Raw genomic sequence first — 14,190 nt, forward strand, 5'->3', positions numbered from 1 at the left:
AAAAGTGGTGGAAAGTAACAAAGTACAAATCTAGGCTATTTGTACTTTACTTTAGTAATTCCAATTTCCAATACTTTTACTTGTACTCCATCTACATCTACATCTCAAATCCAAATATTGTACGATACATTTAATCCTGTAGATTTTAATTATTATTACAAAACCATATATTAACCACTTCAGCTTCAGTTATATTCTGCACTTTAGAGACTGAGAGAGAGAGAGATGAACGCTATTCTTCTTATAACGAGGGAATATATTGGTTAAAAATTTAAAATATGGTTGAATATTTAACCCCGAAATGTAGTGATAGATAGATGGATAGATGGATGGATGGATGGATGGATGGATGGATGGATGGATGGAAAGATAGCGTGCATAATGCATGCAAAAACATAGTTGGTTATGGGGCAAAACTGCATGGAATTAGCATAAATTTGGCATTTCATGGTCACCACGGCCTCAGCCCCTCCCTAATTGCCCATGATTTTCCTCTACTGTGTCCTGCTGCTAGAAGACTGATTGCCCTGAGTGCCATCACCTGTGAGGATCAGCTGAGCCTGGTTGGGTGACGAGCTGCAGTGACAATTTAAACTGTACCCTTGTCAAAGGAACCATTTGGAAAAGTGTGATGGCCAATTTTTGTATGTTAGCCTCACAATTCAAAAGTTTATTGCAAAGTTTTTCTGGAGGGAAGTCAGCAGTCCCTGGAGGAGCTACAGCAGTTGTATCTTGAGGAGTTCACCGTTACTGGACTGCGCAACAACAGCGTCCGCCCTTGATTATGGATTACACCGTGATTGAAGACATCAAAGGTCATTATTGTAATGTTTGCTGAATGGATTTTCATTGATTGTGTGCCCTGGCTATTTTGTCTGCTAGCTGCTATGGGTGCTATCGCTTAATTTGGAATTTGTTTGAAACTATATAGCTGTCGTTGCAGGCAGCTATAGTTTGCAGGTGTGTGTTTGTGTGTGTGTGTGTGTGTGTGTGTACACGTGTGTGTGTGTGTGTGTGTGTGTGTGTGTTTGCGTGCGTGCGTTCGTTCGTGTGAGCGTGCGGCAATGTGCTCACTTCAACACGGTGTAGTAGTATTGATTCATGGTCGTTAGAATTACATTTTCTATTTGGCAATGTGTTGGTACAGTAGGTCATGTATATAATATACATACAAGCTTCTCGCCCCTCCCGTTTGTGACTTTGTGTGCCAACTGCCAGAGCTGGCGAGAACTTCTGGGAACTCAGATTACGTATAGTAGCACAGCAGCATTGGTTTGCTTTTATTTTTAAATTAAGCCAGGCGGTCAACGGGACCCATTTGGTGCTAGCCCAAACATTTAGATTCTCTTAGAGGTTTTTTTCGATTCTGACGAATCTCTCTACGAGAGTCTAAAAGATAACCCCGCCCCTAACGTCGAAAAGGAACGTTTGTGCCTCAAAATCACTCTTACCTTGTACAAATGCAAAATCTAAGCTGCTTTAAATGTTGCCCCACTTGTTTGTGATCTGTGCGCACCCACTCCACTCTGTCTCGGAATCTGGCAGCCATCTTGGTTTTCTCTCCATTGTAGATGCGCAAGAGAACCCTGGCCGCTAGGGGCGCGGGCAATGTTCTGTTGCGCATTTACAATGGAGGATTCCGAGACAGAGTGGATTAAAATACCTTTTTTATTGAAAAATAAGCATGTGCTGTGTTTAATATGGGTGCGCACAGATCACAAACAAGTGGGGCAACATTTAAAGCAGGTTAGATTTTGCATTTGTACAAGGTAAGAGTGATTTTGAGGTACAAACGTTCCTTTTCGACGTTAGGGGCGGGGTTATCTTTTAGACTCTCGTAGAGAGATTCGTCAGAATCGAAAAAAACCTCTATGAGAATCTAAATGTTTGGGCTACATTGACCTTTTGCTTTGCTTTCTCCTCCATATTGGCACATCCTTCAGAGCCGCACACCACCCCAGTTGCACTGTAGCCTACCTCATTTAAAGTGCATTACAGAGAGACTGGCTGGGTCAGGCCACTGTAGCCTTTTATACAACCCCCAGACTCTGTGTGTGTGTGTGTGTGTGTGTGTGTGTGTGTGTGTGTGTGTGTGTGTGTGTGTGTGTGTGTGTGTGTGTGTGTGTGTGTGTGTGTGTGTGTGTGCGCGCGCACGCGCATGCATATGTGCATGCTATACGTTTTCATTGAATTTAGTCCTTAATAGAAGGTGTGAAAGTGGCTAAAAGTTCCGGAACTGTAATTGTAACCCCAATCTTCTCCTCATATTGTTTTGCTCATTCATGTATCCCTGAATACATGCATTCAATGTTATGCCTGTATAATACACGTAGGCCTATATAGTATGGTGTAGAGTAGAAAATTATATATTCAAATCAAATGGTGTGTGTGTAGTGTACCACAGAACAACTAATATTGACCCAGAACTTCAATATCAATCTCAACAATTAGGATACTTTAGCCTATATTACAAATGTGTTAAAAAGCTTCAGTATGAATATTAAAATCAACCTCAACAGTCCCTTTTATGCCTATACAATATGGATATCCCTGATGTCATCATCAGAATCGGTTGGATCTGTGGTTCTGGACAACTGGTGCCCAATTAACCATAGGGGCATTTCTGACACATCATACCCATATAAGGACATATCAGTTGGATGATTTGGATCAAACACTTAACTTTTTCCACCCCCTAATCATCTGGTGAGGGTTAATGCCACCCCCTAATCATCTGGTGAGGGTTAATGCCACCCCCTAATCATCTGGTGAGGGTTAATGCCACCCCCTAATCATCTGGTGAGGGTTAATGCCAACAGCTGAATCCAAATGTATTATTAATGATAAATGCTCTCGCTCTGTCGGTTTGTCTGTCATCACAAAGTGACACATTGTGAGCTTGTAGATCTGCTATTTTGCCAAAATGACAAGTATGACAACATTGTCAAATTGCTAAAGTATATCTAGGTTGAAGTGGCTTTGTAAAATGTACAACATATAGTAGCTAGTTTTCAAATAGGTCTAATTGTATTGGAGATAAAGTCCAATATTTGCCTTTGAGATGTAATGGAATGGAGTAGAAGTAAGATTATTGACAATTGTACTTACCTAACATTTATTCAAGTACTAGGCCTACAGTACTTGAGTAAGGTACCGGCACTTTCACCACAGATAGACAGACAGACAGGTGCATCCAGTGGGATGCAGAGAGGCCTATAGGAGGTTTAAATCCAATAGAGAGACAATCAGTGCATCCTAACACGACATGATGGCTTCTAAAGCAAGATTAATGACTGACAAATGACTGGCTAATGTCTGACACACACACATGCATGTGCGCGCAGGCGCAAGCACACACGTACATGCACACGCACGTGCGCGCACACACTCGCAAACAGAAAGATTGAGAGGGTGGAAAATGGAAGGATAGAGAGGAAGGCAGTGGGAGGGGAGAGAGAGAGATGCATGCAGAAAAACAGCTTGTCAGAGAAGAGCTATGGCGCCGCCCCTGTGTTTTTAAGGTGTCATGACGTAGTGCATTGGAAAGCATGGACATGAATGATTGTAGTCTGTCTGTCTTTCTAAAAGTGACAATGGAGAGGTATGTGTCAAGCTTATTTTTGGAGTCTTTCGTCTTTATAGTGTTGCTTGTTTTAATGTTTTTGTTCAAACAGAGTCGTTATTGTCAGTATTATTCCGGTCAGGCCTTATGTCAGTCTCTTATCTGAAAAGTTCCAAACATGGAATGGATTCTCAATGCACGGACTTGAGCATGTTGAATATGAATTGTAGAAAGTGGTTGTGCTGGCAAGAAGTTATTTTGTTTTCATTATACAGTAACTGATGTGAGCACACACGCATGCATGCACGTGCACACACACACACACACACGTGTCTGTTACAGTTGTATCACAAGTAAGACGCGCAAACGCGGGAAGCGAACGCAGCGTGTGTGTGTGTGTGTGTGTGTGTGTGTGTGTGTGTGTGTGTGTGTGTGTGTGCTACAGCTGCGCCCTGTGTGTGTGTGTGTGTGTGTGTGTGTGTGTGCGCTACAGCTGCGCCCTCTGGTGGCGGGCGGGTGGTGTCACAGCGGGACAGACAGACAGACATGATCTGCAGGGTCTCATAGTTAGTGCTCAGTGCGTTCGCAATCACTGCGTTCGCAAATACTTCATGCAACACCTCTCATAAAACACACACACACACACTATACTAAGGGCCTACTACTTAGGCCTCATGATTAGGAAAAGATGTATTGGGATTATGGTTAGGACTAATTCTAAATGTAACTAAATTAAACATTTTTGGAGGATAGTTTTAGAGGTTGTGTCTAGAATTGTGACTGATTAGTTGCTGTACTGTACGTAGTTAAACGGTTAAACATGTATTACAAACGACCTTTTTAATAGCATAACATTGCTTGTGTGGGTGTCTACTGTATCAGCATTTTATGTGTTGCATGTGTACGTGTAACAGAGAAGAGAAGTACAGGTGCATTTCCAGTGACTAGAGATTAAGGCTATCATAGATACAAAGGCAAATGTCAGACTCTTTAAATAATCTATGATAGTCTTGATCCAAGGCTAGACCCATATACAGTATGAGAGAGAGAGGCTGCTAAGCAAAGATAATGTGCCTCTCAGGGCGTAATGTCCCTACAGAGATCCTGTTGTCAATGATCACTTATTACGCCTTGTCCCCAGAGAAATTAACCAAAGTCATCACACACACACACACACACACACACACACACACACACACACACACACACACACACACACACACACCGCTCTGAGAGAGAGGGGGAGAGAGAGGGAATCATGACGATCAAGGAGCAAATTATCAAGTTTCTCCAGATTGAGCGTGCATGCATGCGTGTGTGCGTGCGTCCGGAGGACATTAAAGATGATAGTCTCCATTATGAACACTGCTGGCCTGTCAGCTATCTGCTGTCTATGTGTGTAGAACAATGTGTAACATACTCTGTTTATGTGTGTACTGTACTTGTAATTCACACTGTTTATGTGTGTAATGCAGTGATGCAAATAGCCTGCACCCTGCATTATTAGTTCTTAGACTCACTAAATTGAGAAAGGACGCTATTATGTCATCCTCCGGGGGTCCTGGGATGCAATACTGTATTCAGTACTGTAGGCTACACTAACGTCGTTGAAGTACAGTAGGACTCATATAATGTCCCTGGGACCCATCTAAAAGTTCACCCCTGGGTCCCGGGAACCCATTACATTGACCTATTTACATTTACATCTTAAGGTACTTATAACACACACTGTGTATGTGTGTAATGTACATTTTGTTTAAAATAGTTTTGAGTATAAAATAATTATGGTCAAAGGGGTTAAACTGAATGTGATGCTGTATTAACACATTTTCCCTTGGGGTCCACACACAGACCGCTGCTAGTAGTACTAACTAATCAATATCACGATATTGGGAGGACAATACAATATATATATATATATACTGTATATCGCGGGAGGAAGTACGACAATATAGATATATTGGCACACCACTAGTGGCTGCTCTCACTCCTGAGTCACAACCGACTGCATGTCTGACGACCATTATTACAAAACAATTCACACATCCCCTGGAAATGACTGTTGCTATTGAAATTAGAGGTGCACGCTTATGAAAGTATGACCAATATCCGATTATTTGCAGGGTCATGTCTACTCATACCGATTCTGAACGATTGTGAAATTATACGGATTATGCTGCCTTCAAACATACACCATACAAAAAACAAAAGCGATATTTTGTACAAATCCTACAAATAGGCTAATGTATATTATACACTCACAATGCCTTGTGATGTGATCTGCTGTTTTGTTGCATTAATGAAAATCTTTGAACATTCTGGAATAATTTGGAGAAGTGTGGCTAAACCCCAGCCCAGACCAAACACACACACGCACACAGACAATGACCATGCCGGTGATTTGACCCAATTTCTCTGAGGATTAAAAAGTGTAAGTGCTTTGTATTCTGACAAGAGTTCACGTATGTACTGTGTGTGGGTATGTGTGCGCGTGCGGCGTCTAAAGTTTTTTCCTCAACACTGGGCACACCTTTACTTGCTTAGCAGAGTGGAACTGAGCCCTACACACATACGCACGCGCAATCCCGGTGCTGCCCCTGGTGGGAGAGGGGTCTGCTCCACACCATTAGTCCAGGGTTGGGTGAGCGATGCTGGGGGAGGAGCCTCCTAGGATTCTACCACCTCCCATGATCCCTCTGGGAGTCCAACCATGGAGAAGAGCAGAGGCTGGGGGCCTCCTCTATGCAGGCTGTCACCTGCCTGGGAAGAGAGGAGAGGAGAGGACAGGACAGGGGAGGACAGGGCAGGGCAGGGCAGCAGTGTTAATTTTGTTGACTAAGACTAAAAGACTATGGTTTTTAATAGTCTAAGACTAACAATTTCAGAAGACTACTGTAAATAGGACTAAGACTAAATGTTATTCAAAAGACTAAGACAAAATATTTTCTTGCGAAATTAACATTGCATTAAGACTAAGACTACAAGACTAAACAAAGATTTTATAGTTGTATAAGGCTAGACTATTACTAAACAAGACTAAATGGGACAAACACTAAGACTAATGGTGTGTTTTTCAAAAGATTAAGACTAAACCAAAATCTGCAGGGGAGGAGAGGAGAGAAGGGGACAAAGAGGGAGGGGAAGATATTCTTCTTATTCTTATCAGTTTATAAAAGTATAAACGGTCATACAAGTGGAAGTATATTAATGCTGCCTCACTAATAGACAGCGCAACACCACATCCTTTGTCCGTCTTCTCCTACCAAACCACACCGTTTGCACACATCTCACCATGCAGAAAACCAACAGCATGCCTGTCCAGACATCAACCACTACTTTGCATTCATACAACTGTCATATTTACAGTACATGTCAGTACCCATTTATATGAAATAACACATTATTGCGCAAGCTCAACAGCCTACGTCAAAATCGTCATGTTGGCGTCTTTTTTACGCCAACTGCGTTCACTTAATGGGGCCAGTCCTTCACAGTGACACACGCGTTACATGAACCACGCGACCGGGATGGTTTCTTACCCCTTAATGTCGTGAATTCACGGCGCCCTTCTAAGCCTGCGCCACGCCTACTGCCTACTCTTAGTTTATTAACCAGGCTATCGCAGCAGTACAGCTGGGCATAGAGCAGGGAGCTGGGTCTGCATAGTGGCCAGGAGGCGGCCGTGTGTGTGTGTGTGTGTGTGTGTGTGTGTGTGTGTGTGTGTGTGTGTGTGTGTGTGTGTGTGTGTGTGTGTGTGTGTGTGTGTGTGTGTGTGTGTGTGTGTGTGTGTGTGTGTGTGTGTGTGTGCGTGCGTGCGTGCGTGCGTGCGTGCGTGCGTGCGTGCATGTGTGTGAGGAGGAGGAGCAGCCACGCATATCCTTCTGGGACAGAAACGTGCGCTAAATACTGCTATTCTGATAGCTACTGTGCTAAAGATGCTAAAGCAACAAAAAGAACATCCATGAGCAAACCAAAACAAACCAGGGTTGCCACATATCGTGGATGTGAGAGTGAAACAAGCAACCAGGTCTATAAAAATGTTAATAGGCCAGTTCAAAGTAGGTAAATCAGAAATGGTCCGAAAATTAGTCTTAAAATAATCCATTATAGTGCTGACTGTCAAACGTCGTTGTCTAATGTTGTTTTAGAGCAGTGGAACTCAAACATTTCCATGTCAAGGAATACCAATATTTTAAAGCAACTTTACAGTCCAAGTCCAAAGTAGCTTATAATGATCAGACTTGGCAACACTGTCTCTAGGTTGAATGTTCTACTTTACAACCTCACACATAATACATATATTGTTGGATTGTTATTTATTATCCATAATTTGAACCTTCAAACTGAGATATATTTTATGATAATACTGTTAGCACAGTCATCATACTCCAAGAGCATACAAATGGACCCTGATTTTCAGAGTTAAATTAACACTGATGATAGTGTACTCCCAGAGAGCAAATGGTATCAAATGGGGGTCTGTAGCCTAATGCATTTCAAACTGGGGGTTCTTGGTATTATATTGTCTGCATATCTTATCAACTTGGGGTGAATATTTCACCAGAATACTTTACTGAATATTTCACAGGAGTCAAATGTACGGTCAAATGTAATCACAATATAGGCTACAGATGTAAATATATTTATGACACAGTAAAATGTAGAAAATTAGTGCTATTCCCCACACACACACACACGACAGGCAAGGCCGTTGTTTGCATCGTTATAGCAGGCAGCAGCTAGCTTGGCACTGCTCTCTGTGACTGTAGTTGTTTCACCATGTTTGCGCATTTATGAGAAATAAAAAACACTAATCTGGGAATTATTTCAGGTACCCCCTGGCTATGCGTAATAATAATAATAATAACAATAATAACTAACAAGAAGAAGAACAACAACAATAACAACACTAATAACAGTACAGTACAGTACAGTACAGTACAGTACAGTACAGTACAGTACAGTACAGTACAGTACAGTACAGTACAGTACAGTACAGTACAGTACAGTAGTGTAGTTTGGTAGGAGAAGACGGCCAAAGGATGGGGTGTTGCGCTGTCTATTAGTGTGGCAGGATAACAATAATAATAATAAGAAGAAGAAGAAGAACAACACTAATAACAGTACAGTACAGTGCAGAGGACAACATATGCAGTACAGTGCAATACTAAGGAGTGCAGTACAGTACAAAGGGGTACAGTACAACATGTGAGCTAAAAGGTCACATGTCATGTCATGTCGTATCATACATGGTCACCTGTAAACTCACTCATTTACAAACAAGCTCACATCACAACAATAATCCATGTAATAATCACAATAACAATACTAATAATCATAATCATAATAACAATAAGCTTCTTTGTAAACTCACTCATTTACAAACAAGCTCACATCAGAACAATAATCCATGTAATAATAACAACAACAATAATAATAATAATAATTGTAAGAAGAAGAACAACAATAACAACACTAACAGTACAGTACAGTACACTACAGTACAGTACAGCACAGTACAACACAGGACTACAGTACAGAGGACAACATTACAGTACAGTGCAATACTAAGGAGTGCAGTACAGTACAAAGGGGTACAGTACAGCACTCGCATCGCCCTCCCGCTATTGCCTTCTTCGAATGGCGCAAAATTCTAGTAATAATAATACATAACATTTCCAACAGAACAGCTATAGAGTTTACGGACTGCTCAGAGATGACAGCAGGCTGCAGAGAGTGACCTGTCACCCACATCACACAAGATGAGAAGCAGATGCATGCAGTTTTATGACCCACAATCTGCTATTCATACGTACAGTATGACGGAGCTTTAGTTACTAGGTACTTTGCAGGTTAAAATAATTAATACAAAACAGACACTCTTTATCCAGAGTGACTCGGAATGAGCAACACATCAAATGTAGAGAGACAGTTTGGTGCCTCGGTAATCTATAGGGAAACCAATAATATTGTTTAGAATTAGTATACACAATATAATAGAAATTATAATAATATTAATAATCTGTACATTGGTTAACAAATTAACGTGGCATCTGTCTAAAATAACATGCTATCTATATTCCAGTTTTCTGCCCAGCAAACATAAAGTCAAATTTGTAAACCGGATTCAGGCATAATTATTTCTGTATTAAGTGACTTACAGACTTGGGCCTTTTCTTAATCTATTATTATATATATTTTTAAGAATAATGACCTAAGTCTTGTTTTTGACGCAGGCAACATAGAATGGCCTGCTCTTTTCAATATAGGGGACTTAGTTGTCACGAAGAGCTGATTTGGGCAAAAATTGGCAATTGTTTACTAGTTTAATACTTACATTTTGAATATTATTACAAAACATGCATTAGCCACTTCAGCTTCAGCTTTTTGAAAATAGCAGATGATAGATCACTGTGTTGGGGACACTTTGTGAGCTTGTAGATGCTATTTTCAAAAGATTGTTATACATTTGAAAACGTGTGAATGAATAGGGACTGTCTGCGTAATGAGTACTTTTACTTTTGGTACTTAGATAGGCTATTGTGATATATAGTACTTTTAACTGGGGTACATTTTAAATGCAGGCCTTTTACTTGTAGACTATTGTGGTATTGATGCTTTTGTGCAAGAGGCAAAGTCATCTCTGTAAAACTCTAGTCCTGCTCTGTGATGGCTGTGTGTCCTTGGTCTTTGTACTGCCATGTATAAAACACACAGTCCTATAGCTGGCCATGTTTGTTTCTGTTGGCTTGCCAGCACAGCCACCCCAAGGCCAGCTCATTATACAAACATACATTGGTTGAAATGCTAATCCTCACAGTCGTGTGGAAACCTTGTATGCATTACTTTGTGGGGAGAAAAGAAAATACCCTATAATCCGGCAGCCGACAAGCTTTTTTCGTTTAAAGTGGCACAATTTATAGTCTTTTATATTGGCTTAAAATATTGTCTAGTAACATTCATGAATGCACTTGCTGACCGTCTGTCTGTATTGAGGAATTTGTTTTATAGGGGTTTATACGTGATCCTACAAGGCAAGATGTTCAAAATTTCATTATGCATTAGCATGCATGTGACATGTCAAACTAGGGGGTTTTCATGATTCTGAATCCATCCCAAGCATTAGTTTTGCACAAAAAACACTCCTTGGGCTAAAAATGTCCATAGCCACTTGCCCAAATGTGGCCAAAATGTGCTGACCTCAAGGAGGGTTTTTTGTGCAAAACTAATTTGCTTGGAATGGATTCAGAATCATGAAAATGTCACATGCTACTTAATTAAAATGTTGACATTTTTGCCTTTATATAGGATGTTAATGGTAGGATCACATACAAACCCCTATAAAAAAATGCTCAATGTTGACAGCCGATCAGCCGATCAGCAAGACAATATTTTAGGCCAATAAAAGAGTTACCACCAAACACTTGGTTGGGGCCCATTTGTGGCTTGAGAAAAGAAAATCTACCGTAAATGTTAAAACACATGTTTAAGAAGTAGTGCAGTGGTCTTGAGCTATAAAGTTTGGGAGCCACTGGCCTAGTTCACCCCCAAAATGTACTTTCTACCAATTACACACCCCATGAAGGCCTGAATTCATGCATTTTGTTTTTGTCACATTCATGTGCCAATACCTTGATTACCGGTGTGAGGTACTGAGCACAGTGAGCAGGCTCCCGGTCCAAAAGGTTGAGAAATGAGTTACCGTGTGGGGCCCTGTACTGTAGTGTGTGTGTGTGTGTGTGTGTGTGTGTGTGTGTGTGTGTGTGTGTGTGTGTGTGTGTGTGTGTGTGTGTGTGTGTGTGTGTGTGTGTGTGTGTGTGTGTGTGTGTGCAACAGTGACACTTGGTTGTGCAAACAAACCAAACGTAATTTTCCTGCTCAGACACAGCCAGCCAGGGACGGACACAGCCAGCCAGCAAGTCAGAGACACGCATAGCTGTCTATAGGAGTGGTTGCACCACTCAAAAAGGAAGCAGCAAACATAGCAGATCTACAAACACACATCTCACTGCATCAACAACACGTTATGATCAGCTATTCTTGGTAACTTCTGTGTGATACTGACAGAGTTCGAATGTGGAGATACAAGGTTTCTGCCCGACAGCAGCAACATGCTATACTTGGGCCTGTCTTTGTTGTCCATCCAGACCATACTATTATTGTAGGGTAAAAGTTGCTGCTTTTTTAGTTGTGCTTCCAGTTAAAGAATAATGTCCATCTGTTCAGCAGATATAGAGCCAAACACCACACCTCATTACTGGACATGGACCGTATAGTATGGGGAATATTAATGGCTGCATAGTACATAATTATCATCATAAGATATAAATATTACTGTCTGCTATACTGCTGCTACTACTACTACGACGACGACTACTATTACTACTAGATTCACATTCACTTTACTGTCACTTAGATGCACTGTTTAGGAACATACTGTACAGTACATGTGAAAAACATATGCACCAGAAGCTCCAATACAACCAGTAAGACGCCAATGGGCGAGGTTGCGTGCACGCATCCACCTCGTTGACGGCAGATTGCTGGGCGAGCGTTGGTGCTTTGGCATGGGGGGGTCAGATCAACATGGAATGAATTCTGTACTGGCCATATTGATTGATTGATTGATTGAAATCTTTATTAACAGTTTGTAGAATTTACAGTACATTTTAAGCACAAACTCAATACAAAGACTGTCAACTGTGAGTGGACGACCCAATTAAGCATTACACTTGTTTACAACAGGGTCCACATTGTTCAATTCATCAAAACATTTAAGGACATACAAACATTTAGAGACATACAAATAGACATTTCTCTGTAGGTAAAGAACAGAACAGGAATTCATCATATGGGAAGCAAAAAAGGGAAAAGATACAATATACAGTGAGGGAAAATGGGGTGGGGGGGTGGGGGGGATTCAGATTTTACAGAGGCCAGTTTCGAATTGCAGCCGTCCGTAGGTGCCCTTTGAGAGCGGTTTTGAAGGAGTCAAGGGATTCACATGTCTTAATGACTGTTGGTAGGGCGTTCCACATTTTGGTGGCATAGGAGCGAAAAGAATTTAGTCCCTTGTTTGTGCCGAATCTGGGTTGTACATGGTTTGTTGCACTCCCTCTGGTGTTGTGGGTGTGGACTTCGTTTACATTAAGGAAGTATTTAGACAGGTACATGGGTATCTTGGTGGTGTATCGAATCTTGTGGACCAGACCCATTGCAAGATGCTGTACTCTGTCGTCGACCCTAAGCCATCCCAGCCTGTCAAAGTGGGCAGGGGTGAGGTGGGTTCGGGGGGTGAGGCCAAGTAGGAGCCTGACCAGTTTGTTTTGAGAGGTCTGGAGCCTTGTTTTAAGGGCCTTTGAGGTGCTGTGGTACCAAGAGGTGGATGCATAGTCAAAGAAACCTTGTACGAGGGCTCCTGTTAAGGTCTTCAAGGTGTTTTTGCTGACCAGTGAGGAGATCCTGTAAAGGAATCTTGTTCTTTGATTGACTTTTTTGATTACGTTGGTGGCCATTTTATCACCGGAAAGATTAGCCTCCAGGATGGAACCTAGGTAGGTAATTTCATCTTTTCGTGTGATAATACTGTCACCGACTCTAACCAAGAAGCCATCTGCCTTGCTGAGTTTACTATTTGATCCGAAGAGGATGGATTCAGTTTTTCCCAGGTGTAAGGATAGTTTGTTATCAGCGAGCCAGGTGCAGATTCTACCGAGTTCAGAGCTGAGGGTCTTTTCAACCTGCAGTTTGTTCCTGTCCGAGACCAGCAGTGCTGAGTCATCTGCGAACAGGAACAAGTTGCAGTCACAAGCTGAAGTCATGTCGTTAACATAAATTAGGAACAGTAAAGGCCCTAGTATGCTTCCTTGTGGGACGCCACAGCTCACTGGGAGGGGAGGGGACAGTGTTCCGTTCACCTCCACCATCTGTTCTCTCCCCTCCAGGTAGGATTGCATCCAGCTCACTGATGTGCTATCAAAACCAATAGCTTTAAGCTTGTTAACCAGTATGGAGTGGTTCACGGTGTCAAAAGCCTTTTGGAGGTCCAGCATGACCATGCCGCAGTATTTTCCAGCATCCACCTCGTGTTTGATGTGGTCGCTCAAATAGAGGAGGCATGTGTCAGTGGAGTGGGATGTTCAGGAGCATGTCTTGAGTGTACAGGGTTTGATGAGATCAGATCAACATATGGAATGTCAGAACAGGCCAGCTCCCTATATGGAGATCTAAGGGTGGTAGCGGGGACATTCTCTTGAGTGTACAGAGTTTGATGAGGGCCCAGGTAAGGCCGGGCCTACATTTTCAGGCCTGTTGACAACTCTATAGTTTCCGCCGGCTGCCGGGAGCGGCTGTACTAATAACTTTGGGGCAGGCCTGTCTAGAGACATCGAAGAGGAAGGATGGAATGGGAAGGATCAACATATGGAATGTCAGAACAGGTTCTGACATAATCCATATGTGGAGATCTAAGGGTTTGAGGTCAGATGTAGAGTTGCTGGCCAATATTGTCATCTATCTGGGGAGGGAAATTCACTATACGTGCCACATAATAATAATAATAATATTATAATATTAATAGCCAGGGCTCCAGCATGCGACTTAATAGGTTGCATATGATACTTAATTTC

Source organism: Protomyctophum parallelum (assembly GCF_964188405.1).
Source record: "Protomyctophum parallelum genome assembly, chromosome: 5".
In the NCBI taxonomy this organism is placed as follows: domain Eukaryota; kingdom Metazoa; phylum Chordata; class Actinopteri; order Myctophiformes; family Myctophidae; genus Protomyctophum; species Protomyctophum parallelum.